Genomic DNA, 13435 nt, shown 5'->3' with positions numbered 1-13435 from the left:
TAGAGTGCCTTCCACTGTGTCGGCTGACGAGGACGAGCCTTTTTGACAGTCTTTTTAGATTTATTCATCATCAGCATGTTAATTATGCTGAGTGATCAAATTTAGCAAGAGCAACAAAGTTTTAAATGATTAATTTAAACAAGTGTGACGGAGCTAAGTGAGAACGGATCCTACGCCATGTGCTGCTCTCTAGCGCCCCCTTCCGTCATCATTAATTCTGAAGTATTTCTACACCTCTGAGGCTGACATTATTTTTGCCGCTGCCGTCGGTGTCTCTGTGCTTGGAAAATTCTGTCAGTTACGTCACTTGAGGTATCAGTCTTTGGTATCGGGGGTATTTTTACGAGTACGTGTACAAGTATATGAGCTTAGTATCAGGCCCGATACTGATACTGGTATTGGTGCATCTCTACTGAAGACCCCTGATTTAGATCATGCTGAGGTTTTATGTGTAATCATGGGAGCTGATTAATTATTGTTTATGGTCATGATGCCACCAGCTGGCAGCAATAAGTGTGGCACATATTCAAGCATTTAAAATAGTCCTTTTATAGTTTATTTTATAAAAAAACTGACAACTGACTACAAGTCGGCTCCATAGCAGATTTCAAGCAATCAAGAGCTTAGAGAGTTACATGTAAAGTACTAGACAGATTCTGCTAGTATTGGACATTTACAAGTAACTGTGTAGCAAATTAGCTCAAAATAAATATGAATAATTAATCATAACTAGTTATAATTAATTATAATTATTTGGATCAGTTAATAAAATTAACTTAATGTAATAAAATTAATATTACAATCAATTTAACCTGTTGTCCAATGAACACACAGTGTTATTTGTTTATTAATTCTAAGAAATGTTAATTTCCAGGTTATGGGAAATAACAATCTTATTGTACAGTACTACTAAAAGCCTGTAGTCAGGATCTGCATGAATAGGGACTCCAGTATATGAGCGCAAAACACAGACAACTTTACGTGTGACATGAACAAGACTTTATTAACTAGACTAAACACTTAAACTACTCTAACATTCACACACATACATGCATACAGTTTACCAAGGGAAAGAGAGAGCTGAAGCAAGGTACAGGAAAGCAAGAAGTTACAGCATTGTTTGACATTCAGCAGATCAACACCCTTGAGCAAACCATCAGTTTAGTTTTAACAGGCCCTTCTTTGAAACAGGTAAGGATATTCAATGTATCAGATAATGAGACTAAGTCTGATACTTGCATGTCTCTCCAAGTTGAATTAAAACTGTCCTGATGCAATTTGTGGAGGCTTCCGTTGAATCTTTGCTAATATTGTTTTGATGAAAGAGAACCAGTTGGATTCAGAGGATCTTTGGTGAATGGAAGGTCTAGGCCGAGGCCTGGCACAAGCTTGGGGTTTCACAGAAGCTTCTAGCTTCTTACAGTGTCATCTTGACATCAGCTTTTGTCAGTAAAAGAGAAGAGAGATTTGATCTTGTGATCAGTGAATATAAGGGGTGAAGGTGTCACACCCTCTTGAGGTGTCTGAGCCAATAAGGAGTTGCCCCCTCAGAGGGAATTTTTAGAGTCTTTGTGATTTTGGCAGGATATCAACATAAGAAACTGGGTTGGATGAATGAGAGAAGAACCTTCTAGATTCTTATAATACAGTTGTGGCCAGAATTATTGGCACCCTTCAAAAATATGATCAAAGATGACTCTAAAAATAAATCTGCATTGTTTATCCTTTTGATCTTTAATTCATAAAATTAGCAAAAATCTAACCTTTCATTGAAGCAAAAGAATTCAAAATTGTGTGGGGGAAATAACATTATGAAATAAATGTTTTTCTCCATTTACATATTCACATTTACATTTTTTAGCACACCATGGTGATCATGAACATGAAATTGTCCAACCATAACTTCCTGCTCCACAAGAGTATAAACATGAGGAAACACAAAGGCCAAATTCCCTTAATCATTCATCACAATGAGAAAAAACAAAGAATATAGTTCTAATGTGCAGCAAAATATTGTTGAGCTTCACAAAATAGAAAGTGGCTGTAAGAAAATACCTAAAGCATTGAAAATCTCCACTATCAGGGCAATAATTAAGAAGTTCCAATCAACTAAAGATGTTACAAATCTGCCTGGAAGAGGACGTGTGTCTAAATCATCCTAATGCACAGTGAGGAAGAAAGTTTGAGTGTCCAAAGATTCTCCAAGGATCACAGCTGGAGAATTGCAGAGATTAGTTGAGTCTTGAATTTCAGAAAGCCTAAAAAAAATTATCAAAAGCACCTACATCCTCACAAGTTGTTCTGGAGGGTTTCAAGAAAAATCCTCTGCTCTCATCCAGAAACAATCTCCAGCATATTCAGTTGTCAGACACGACTGGAACTTCAAACGGGACTGGCTTCTATGGTCAGACAAAACTAAAAAAAAGCTTTTTGGCAGCAAATCCACCAGATGGGTTTGGTGCACACATGGATAAAAAGTACCCCATGCCCACAGTTAAATGTACTGCTGGATCTTTAATGTTGTGGGCCTATTTTTCTGCTGGAGGTCCTGGACATCTTGTTCAGATACAGTGGGTACGGAAAGTATTCAGACTCCCTTAAATTTTTCACTCTTTGTTATATTGCAGCCATTTGCTAAAATCATTTAAGTTCATTTTTTTCCTCATTAATGTACACACAGCACCGCATATTGACAGACAAACACAGAATTGTTGACATTTTTGCAGATTTATTAAAAAAGAAAAACTGAAATATCACATGGTTCTAAGTATTCAGACCCTTTGCTGTGACACTCATATATTTAACTCAGGTGCTGTCCATTTCTTCTGATCATCCTTGAGATGGTTCTACACATTCATTTGAGTCCAGCTGTGTTTGATTATACTGATTGGACTTGATTAGGAAAGCCACACACCTGTCTATATAAGACCTTACAGCTCACAGTGCATGTCAGAGCAAATGAGAATCATGAGGTCAAAAGGAACTGCCTGAAGAGCTCAGAGACAGAATTGTGGCAAGGCACAGATCTGGTCAAGGTTACAAAAAAATTTCTGCTGCACTTAAGGTTCCTAAGAGCACAGTGGCCTCCATAATCCTTAAATGGAAGATGTTTGGGACGACCAGAACCCTTCCTAGAGCTGGCCGTCCGGCCAAACTGAGCTTTCGGGGGAGAAGACCCTTGGTGAGAGAGGTAAAGAAGAACCCAAAGATCACTGTGGCTGAGCTCCAGAGATGCAGTCGGGAGATGGGAGAAAGTTGTAGAAAGTCAACCATCACTGCAGCCCTCCACCAGTCGGGGCTTTATGGCAGAGTGGCCCGACGGAAGCCTCTCCTCAGTGCAAGACACATGAAAGCCCGCCTGAAGGACTCCAAGATGGTGAGAAATAAGATTCTCTGGTCTGATGAGACCATGATAAAACTTTTTGGCCTTAATTCTAAGCGGCATGTGTGGAGAAAACCAGGCACTGCTCATCACCTGTGCAATACAGTCCCAACAGTGAAGCATGGTGGTGGCAGCATCATGCTGTGGGGGTGTTTGTCAGCTACAGGGACAGGACGACTGGTTGCAATCAAGGGAAAGATGAATGCGGCCAAGTACAGGGATATCCTAGACGAAAACCTTCTCCAGAGTGTTCAGGACCTCAGACTGGGCCGAAGGTTTACCTTCCAACAAGACAATGACTCTAAGCACACAGCTAAAATAACGAAGGAGTGGCTTCACAACAACTCCGTGACTGTTCTTGAATGGCCCAGCCAGAGCCCTGACTTAAACCCAATTGAGCATCTCTGGAGAGACCTAAAAATGGCTGTCCACCAACATTTACCATCCAACCTGACAGAACTGGAGAGGATCTGCAAGGAGGAATGGCAGAGGATCCCCAAATCCAGGTGTGAAAAACTTGTTGCATCTTTCCCAAAAAGACTCATGGCTGTATTAGATCAAAAGGGTGCTTCAACTAAATACTGAGCAAAGGGTCTGAATACTTAGGACCATGTGATATTTCAGTTTTTCTTTTTTAATAAATCTGCAAAAATGTCAACAATTCTGTGATTTTCTGTCAATATGGGGTGCTGTGTGTACATTAATGAGGAAAAAAAATGAACTTAAATGATTTTAGCAAATGGCTGCAATATAACAAAGAGTGAAACATTTAAGGGAGTCTAAATACTTTCCTTACCCACTGTATGATTAGATTTTATCACAAGTTAAAATTTATGTTGGGTGAGACTATACAAACTATACAAAGATGCCAAAATATGCTCGCAGAAAATCAAGTCTTACACATTTTTTTTAATTAAAAATATTAGAGCATATTTCTGTAGTATTTAATTTATTTTCCTAAAACAGTGTAATTATTAAGGGCTGGTCACACTAGACTTCTCCTTACACTGACTTCCATTCATACACATGTGAATGTGGGACACCAGAAACACAAGATCAAGTGAAGTTTGCAGTAAAGTGGAGTAGATTGTATATTTTAAAATTTTGGAGTGATTATTATTCGTTATGTTTTTAAAAATATATCACATGTCAGATCTTGACGTTGCTGTGTCTGTAGAAAGTTCACATGCTCAAAGTCTAGACTGACTGCATCTTTAAATGTGTTATTATCAGTGTCCTACATGATTCACTCAACCCTGTTACTGCTGACATGATTTTCCTCCTTTCAAAAACAGAGGATTTCTTAAAACTGTGACACCCAGGAAGTGACATCATCTGGGCTCTTTTCTACAGCATGATGGGAGGACAAGAAAATAATCTCAATCCATTGTCTCAGTTTTTATAAAAATTAATGACTGCATTCATCAACCCTGTTACCAAAGTTACTGTAAGAAGAGATTTTGCTCAAGTTACACTCACAACCCTGTCAGCCATTCTGGAAAGTTCATTTATTTCATACATTTTGGTGTTTGGAGTTTATTCCTAAAAATAACAGTGTTGAAAACGCCTAAATTCTGGTAACACTCCTGGAAATTGTGAACCAGATATAAAATAAATGTAAAATACGTAAATATTTAGTTTGATCTGTTGTTGACAATCAGTATGACGTTTCTCAAACTTCCATTTACTGAGCTAGAAAAGAACATTATGTACAATTTCATAGTTTAACTGCATATCTAAATATGCAGAAGTGTTTGAATCTTTCTAACATGAATGTTGTCATTAAAAGTTCAGTATGCATTTGATAGTTTATCTAAATGTGCAAGAACATGAATGTTGTTCAGCATCATGAATGAATGAAGAATAAACACCAACCTCTTTGTTCTTCAGTATCTTCAGTGTGTTTCATTCTGCAGGGTTCTGGATCACTCATATTCTCACTGTCCTCTTTAATAAACTCAGTCTTTACTGGTTTCAGCTCTTCCTGATGCTCTGATGCTCGTCTTATTCCAGCATTTATTAATCAACTGCTGTGGGAGGAGCTTCACTGGTAGTTACCTGTAGTGGGCGGAGCTTCAATGACTGAACTACAGATTGGTTGGAGGAGATGATCTGCCCAAATCAAAAATATCAGTTACTGTGGTTTTTTTGTATAGGGTTAAAGACCAGAAATCAAATTTTAGTGTCTGCATCAAATTAAATGTACAAAAGCGAATTTAAATAGAAAAACCATTAAATGCAAGTGTCTATTTTAATGTTTCAAATTACTTTTGTGAAAACCAAATGTATTAATGTTCCATCATCATTTAGTGAAACAGATATATTTGTAATAATGAAACATTTATTTTGAACAGTACTTAATAAAGTATATAAAAGAGTAAGAGATCATACTAAATTTTGTTATATTTTAAATTATTAAAAACGTCTCGGTTACGTATGTAACCCTCGTTCCCTGAAGGAGGGAACGGAGACGTACGTCAGTAGTGACCGACGAATTGGGATATCGCTTAGAGAGCCCTATCATCTTCGTGTAAACTAAAACAAGCCAATGGAATTGGCGTGCGATATTTGCATAATGCGCACCGCCCCCGACAGGTGTATATAAATAGGAAGCGGATGCAATCGCACTCTGTTTTTCGCTGAGGAGACAACTGGTGTCCGCACTACAGCGAGGGTACAGAAACTGTGGCGACGGGACGTACGTCTCCGTTCCCTCCTTCAGGGAACGAGGGTTACATACGTAACCGAGACGTTCCCTTTCAGTCGGTCACGTTCGACGTACGTCAGTAGTGACCGACGAATTGGGACAGGGCCGCGGGAAGTAATTTTGAACAGGGGGTGCAGTGAATTTTTTTTTTTTTTTTTTTTTGACAAAAAACCTATGAGCCTATAGGCCTATTTAAAATACATTTTAAAAATAAATACATTGAGATTTACTACTTTATTGTCATATACACTTCAGTGCACAGCCAGCCAGAGTCTGAAACACACAGACATCAGCTCTCAGATATGCGCAATGCGCTATTAATCTGAAGCAGAAGCAGAATCAGAAATAATAGTTTAATAATCGAAAGAAAACGAAGTAATTACTTTCATTACAATTTCAGATAGCCTATACATACATGCAACTTATTTAGATACAACAAATAATATTACAACAAAATATAATATTAATCAAACTTCACAATAACACTAAAACAATGCAATCGATTTGGTCAGCTGGCTTGAGTCACTGCACGTTTGTCACACGCAAATCTATTAACTCCAATCTTTTTACGCACACCACAAGGAAATAATCTCTGACTATTTAAGCAAATTGTTTATTGAACAGTTCTCCACATCCATTACGCAAAGAACACATGCACAGTATAAAGCTTTCTGTCTCCATCTCCAACCTTTTTACAACAACCACAAGGAAATAATCTCCGACTATTTAAACGTTATTTAACAGTTCTCCACAACCATTACGCAAAGAACACACGAACAAAATAATACTCTCCATCTCCATCCCCACCACCTTACAAAAATACTATAGTGTACTACTTACAATTGCTTGGCTAGTCAAAGCTGATCCCACACTTGTTGCCAAAGCAATAAATGTTACAAGCGCGGCAGCACCATGCTCTTACCTGAGCTACATGCAGGCGGGGTGCCCTGGTTACAGGTGTCCAAATGTCCAAAATCCGTTTCTGTGACATATTTTCTCCTAATTTCTGTCATTAAACTATGTAATTTACTAGTCAGCTGCTGCCAAAGATGGATGTATTCTGCATGGAACGAGCGGGAAACCTCTTTACCCGGCGACCAAACCTGCCTGCCTGACGTTGACAACGTAACTTCCGAACCTGTGTTGATTAGGCCTCAAAATATGAAATTAAAATCCAAAATATACGTAATAGCCTACGTGTGTCAAAATCATTTTCTAAAATATTCATAAGGAATTTATAAATTGTGCAAAATATTTCAATAGGCCTACATTTTTTTTTTAAAATCTCCCTCTCGTCACTAGGGGGTGCTGCAGCACCCCCAGCACCCCCACTTCCCGCGGCCATGAATTGGGATCCCAACTAAAGCGCCACAGTTACGAAACCCCTTCCAGTGCCCAGCGCAAGCTCAGCCGCCCATAGCACCGGCTGGCGGTGAAGGGGGCGAGCTTACACCGAGAGAGTCTACTGCTGTCTAACCACTACCCACTAAGATCCCCTACCCTCTTCAGGGAAGCCAATGCAACCAGAAGAACCGTCTTAAGAGACATTAGTTTCAGGTCGACTGATTGCAAAGGCTCAAAGGGATGACCCGGGAGAGCTGTGAGAACCAGGGTCAGATCCCAAGAGGGTACGGAGGAAGGGCGAGGAGGATTCAGTCTCCTCGCCCCCCTCAGGAACCTGACGATCAGATCGTGTTTCCCCAGGGACTTACCCTCAACTGCGTGGTGATGTGCGGCGATAGCGGCAACATACACCTTCAGGGTGGAGGGAGACAGCCTTCGCTCCAACCCTTCTTGCAGGAAGGAAAGCACGGATCCGACCGAACATGATCGGGGGTCCTCTTGGCGAGAGGCGCACCATTCGACGAACAGGTTCCACTTCAACGCATAGAGACTCCTGGTGGAAGGAGCTCTAGCGGAAGTGATGGTGTCTACGACCGCTTGCGGGAGATCACTCAGAACCTCCGCATCCCGTCCAGGGACCACACGTGGAGGTTCCACAGATCGGGACGCGGGTGCCACAGGGTGCCCCGTCTCTGAGTCAGGAGGTCCTTCCTCAGAGGAATCGGCCAGGGAGGGGCTGTCGCGAGGAGAATGAGGTCTGAGAACCAGGTCCGAGTGGGCCAATACGGAGCCACTAACAAAACCTGCTCTCCGTCCTCCCTGACCTTGCACAGGAGTTGTGCGAGAAGGCTCACTGGGGGAAACGCATATTTGCGCAGACCCTGGGGCCAGCTGTGTGCCAGGGCATCCGTGCCGAGCGTGCCGCCGGTCAGGGAATAAAACCACTGGCAGTGGGCAGTTTCTGGGGAGGCAAACAGGTCTACCTGGGCCTCGCCGAAATGCTGCCAAATCAGCTGGACCGCCTGGGGGTGGAGCCGCCACTCGCCCGCAAGTGGAGGCTGCCGTGACAGCTCGTCGGCTGCACGGTTGAGCACACCTGGGACATGAGTGGCCCGAAGGGACCTCAGATACTTCTGACTCCACAACAAGAGATGGCGGGCGAGTTGCGACATGCGACGGGAGCGTAGACCACCTTGACGGTTGATGTACGCAACGGCCGCAGTGCTGTCTGAGCGGACTAGAACGTGCTTGCCTGACAACAGCTTCTTGAAGCGGGCCAGCGCAAGACATACCGCTAGCAACTCCAGGCAATTGATATGCCAATGCAGCTGAGGCCCCGTCCAAAGGCCCGCCACTGCATGCCCGTTGTACGTGGCCCCCCATCCCGTGGCAGAGGCATCTGTGGAGACCACAGCATGCCTGGACACTTGTTCGAGGGGTACTCCGGCCCGCAGGAACGAAGGGTCCGACCACCGGACAAGGGTGCGACGGCAGCTCGGTGTCACGGGGACACGGAGCGTGCCGCACTGCCACGCCCATCTCGGGACCCGGCCGCGGAGCCAGTGTTGAAGCGGCCTCATATGGAGCAATCCGAGCGGCGTGACCGCGGCTGCAGATGCCATATGCCCCAGGAGCCTCTGAAAATCTTTCAGTGGGGCCGCTGTCCTGCGCTTGAGCGAGCTCAGGCAGTTCAACACCGACTGGACGCGCGCCTCGGTGAGACGTGCAGTCCGTGCGACCGAGTCTAGCTCGAGACCGAGATAAGAGATCCTCTGCCCGGGGGCGAGTTTGCTCTTGTCCCAGTTGACCCGAAGACCCAACCGGCTGAGGTGAGCTAAAACCATGTCCCTGTGTTCGCACAACTGCTCTCGCGAGCTGGCCAGGATCAGCCAGTCGTCGAGATAGTTGAGAATACGAACGCCCTGTTCCTTGAGGGGAACAATGGCCGCCTCCGCAACCTTCGTAAAGACGCGGGGTGACAGGGCCAGCCTGAAGGGTAGGACTTTGTACTGATATTCCCGACCCTCGAACGCAAACCGGAGGAAGGGTCTGTGTCGAGGCAGAATCGAGACATGAAAGTACGCGTTCTTCAGGTCTATTGCTGCAAACCAATCCCGGGGACGGACGCATTCGAAAATGCGCTTCTGCGTGAGCATCTTGAACGGCATCTTGTGAAGATACCGGTTCAGGACGCGCAGATCCAGGATTGGCCGTAGCCCACCGCCCTTTTTTGGTACAATGAAGTAGGGACTGTAGAACCCCGACTTCATATCGGCTGGAGGGACCGGCTCGATTGCATCCTTCGCCAGGAGGACAGCAATCTCCGCCCAGAGAACAGGTGCACTGTCCAACGACACTTGAGTGAAGTGGACATCCCTGAAAACCGGGGGACGCCGGGCGAACTGAATCGCATAGCCGAGTCTGATGGTGCGAATGAGCCAGCGGGACGGGCTGGGAAGCGTGATCCACGCCTCCAGACTCCGAGCCAGCGGGACCAAAGGCACCACAGACACACCGGGGGTGGGGCAGCAAGGCAGAGAGGGACCCGACTCGGACGACATGGGAGCGGCCCGGAGTGAGGTCGGACTCTGCGAGGCAGCAGTGCGAATGGGAGACGGGGCACGGGACGCGGTCTGCGCCATCACACTGCCGCCTGCTGGCGAATGGGGAGGGCGCTGCCAGCGGCGAGGCGGGGCCTGGCACACTGGCAGACACACCTTGTTGTGACCTGGAGTTTGAGGAAACTGCTCTTTTTGTGACAAAGTGGGTACCGCTGGACTCCGGAGAGCCAGCGGCGGTTGAATGACAGACAACACAAATTCCCCCCGGCCCTCCTCCGGGGGTGGGAGAGATGGTGGAAAACTCTCCCAAAGAGCAAGATCCTTCCCCTCCAGGTTGCCCGTCTCAGGGCCGTGACTTCTTTTTACGCTTGCCACCTGGCTTAGCTGAGACGGGCTGGGCACCACGCCCACGACCGGCACCCTGCTGCCTGGCTGGTGTAGGCTGCTGCTTTGCCGTTTTAGCAGGGGCGGAGGACGATGCAGGCGGGCGCCCTCGGCGACGAGCGGGCTGAGGCTGAGCCACGGGCGGCTGGGTGGAGGCAGCAGCGGACCGCCGTGGCATGACGTGACTGATAGCCTCAGCCTGCTTCTGTGCAGCGGAGAACTGTTGGGCGAAGCTCTCCACCGCGTCGCCGAATAGGCCGACCGGGGACACGGGGGAATTTAGAAACCGCTGCTTGTCGGTATCCCACATGTCCGCCAGGGTCAGCCAGAGGTGGCGTTGCTGGACTACCAAGGTAGACATCGCATGACCAACAGCGCGTGCTGTCACCTTCGTTGCCCGGAGGGCAAGGTCAGTGGCAGCGCGCAGCTCCCCAAGCAGCTGTTGGTCAGGACCTTCCTGGGGCATCTCCGACAGCGCCTTTGCTTGGTAAACCTGCAAGAGGGCCATCGCGTGCAGGGCGGAGGCAGCCTGCCCACAGGAACTGTAAGCTTTCTCAGTCAGACCGGCTGAGAACTTACAGGCCTGGGATGGGAGACGCGGCTCACCACGCCAGCCAGTGGCCGTTGGACATAACTGCATCGCAACGGACCGCTCGACTGGCGGGATCCTCGCGTACCCCCTGGCTACCCCGCCGTCCAGGGAGGTGAAGGCGGACGCGGGGCCAGGCCTGGTACGGGCACTATACGGTGTCTGCCAAGACCTGGTCACCTCATCATGCACCTCCGGGAAGAAAGGCATTGGGGCGGGACGCTGGGGCTGACCAGCGCGACCCCCCCCCCCCCCCAAGTACCAATCATCCAGCCGAGATGGGCCGGGACAGGGTGGAGGGTTCCACTCAAGCCCGACGCACAAGGCGGCCCGAGAGAGAGCACAGCCGAGAGTTCGGGATCCGACTCGGGCAACGCTACCGTCCCGGAGGGCGGCAGCGCGTCCGGATCTTCCTCCCCCGAAGTCTCAAACTCGCCTTCCGACGCAGCGATCGACATCTGATCCTCCGCCAGCGCACCAAAGGTAACGGCTGGACAGTCCGAAGAGGGCCCAGTGGAAACCAACGGCGGCAAGATGGGTTGCGGTGCTGACGAGGGGGCAGGGGCCCGAGGAGCGTTTCCGCTCAGCGGGGGAGCCCTGACCGTTATCCTCAGGTTGCCCTCTCTACACAGCGCCGTACCGTCATTCCGGTTCCCGGGGCCGGAAAAAACGGTCGTACGCGGCATAGGAGAGGGGACCCCCGCTTCCTGAGATTTCAGGAAGGAGAGCCTCGACCTCAGCACCGTGATGGTCATGTTCCCGCAATGGGAACATGAACCATCCACAAAAGCTGCTTCAGCGTGCTGAACGCCCAAACACGAGATGCAGCGATTGTGCCCATCAGCAGGGACCAGGGAACGACCGCACCCAGTAACGCACAGACGAAATGACATACTGTCAGGGTTCGTCTGTAAAGCTCTTTTAGAAGGGGAAGTCAACTCACTCGTGCTGAAGCACCCAGGGAGCGACGCGATGTGTCAGGTACACCACTCCCTGACACACCGAGGATCTGGCCCAAATCGCACACACACTCTTTGTGTTGCTGTGAAAACAGCAGTTTTAGAGCTTATAGCTCAGCTCCTCAGACACTCGCGACCTCGCTGAACGTGCCCTCTCACCAGCACCGAAGCTTGCTGTAATCCTCTTCTGAGGCAATGTTTTAGAATAAAACAAACGAAGAAAGGAGTCTTCTTAAACAGGACACCAGTGAATGGCTCCGAAGCGAAAGACAGAGTGCGATTGCATCCGCTTCCTATTTATATACACCTGTCGGGGGCGGTGCGCATTATGCAAATATCGCACGCCAATTCCATTGGCTTGTTTTAGTTTACACGAAGATGATAGGGCTCTCTAAGCGATATCCCAATTCGTCGGTCACTACTGACGTACGTCGAACGTGACCGACTGAAAGGGAACTTCTTGCTGACAAATGAGTGAAACCTGGTGGTTTGAAGGAAAGTGGCAAAGAATAAAGATTTAAAATGACAATTAAAGAGTATTTTGGGCTTCACTGTGATCCTTCACTACAGTGTTTGAATGTCAGAAAATGATTCTTGTTCTAAATATGCATGATAAGTTGTTTTTTCTTTCTGGTAACACTTTATTTTACAGTGCCGTAGTTACATGTTACTACATGTACTTACTATAGTAATAACAGTAAATTATGCATAATTACAAGTAACTAACCCTAAACCAAACCCTAACCCTAACTGTAACTCTATAGTAAGTACATGTAGATAATTAATAGTACTCAGTACTTATTTGAGTATTTACAATGTAACTATGGCACTGTAAAATAAAGTGTAACCTTCTTTCTTTCTTTCTTTCTTTTTTTTTAATTTCACCCATAAACTAATTGCATTAATCATTTATACCTGTCTATCATAAAGCAACTGATGCTAATTCAATTTGTTTCTAATTCTAACTTTATTCTGTTTCTTCATTAAAATAATGACAGATGTCTAGAAAAGCAGTAAAGAACTGTAAGAAAAACAGTTGAAAGCATAAAGACTGAAATAAGCAGACATAAACACCATCAAATCCCCTCAGTCTGCTGACAGCAATGAAATGAGCAATGAAAAGACATCAGCATAACAAATGAGGTGAAAACAGGAACTATTGACATGAAATAAAGAGTGTGAGATAATCTGCTGATGATCTGAATGTCTTGTTGAATGAGTTTTGATAGTCTGAGGATCATCTCACTTTATTCTGAGTGTTTGCTGTTAGAAACTGATTATTGGAGTCAGGGTATATGAGAAAATCCTATAAACTGCTCTAGTGAAAGACAATACTGTTATTTCTCACAATATGACATTAATAATACAAAAACCAACACACACTCACCATCACCAACCACTAAAGATGAATAACTACAGCAATATGATATGAATTGAAAGTTTGATTTTCTAATAATAAGTACATTGATTGCAGTAGTGAAATTAGATCAGAAGAGACAATGATCACAA

General features: G+C 45.9%; 1 pseudogene; it reads left to right on the top strand.

The window, feature by feature from the left end:
* The window catches only part of LOC137007702 (uncharacterized), a 1237067-nt pseudogene that overhangs the window by 187868 nt on the left and 1035764 nt on the right, over positions 1-13435 (top strand).

The sequence above is a fragment of the Chanodichthys erythropterus genome, chromosome 3 (genome assembly GCF_024489055.1).
Source record: "Chanodichthys erythropterus isolate Z2021 chromosome 3, ASM2448905v1, whole genome shotgun sequence".
Lineage (NCBI taxonomy): Eukaryota > Metazoa > Chordata > Actinopteri > Cypriniformes > Xenocyprididae > Chanodichthys > Chanodichthys erythropterus.
The sequence above is the reverse complement of the archived record's forward strand: the minus strand, read 5'-3'. Positions and strand labels throughout refer to the sequence as shown.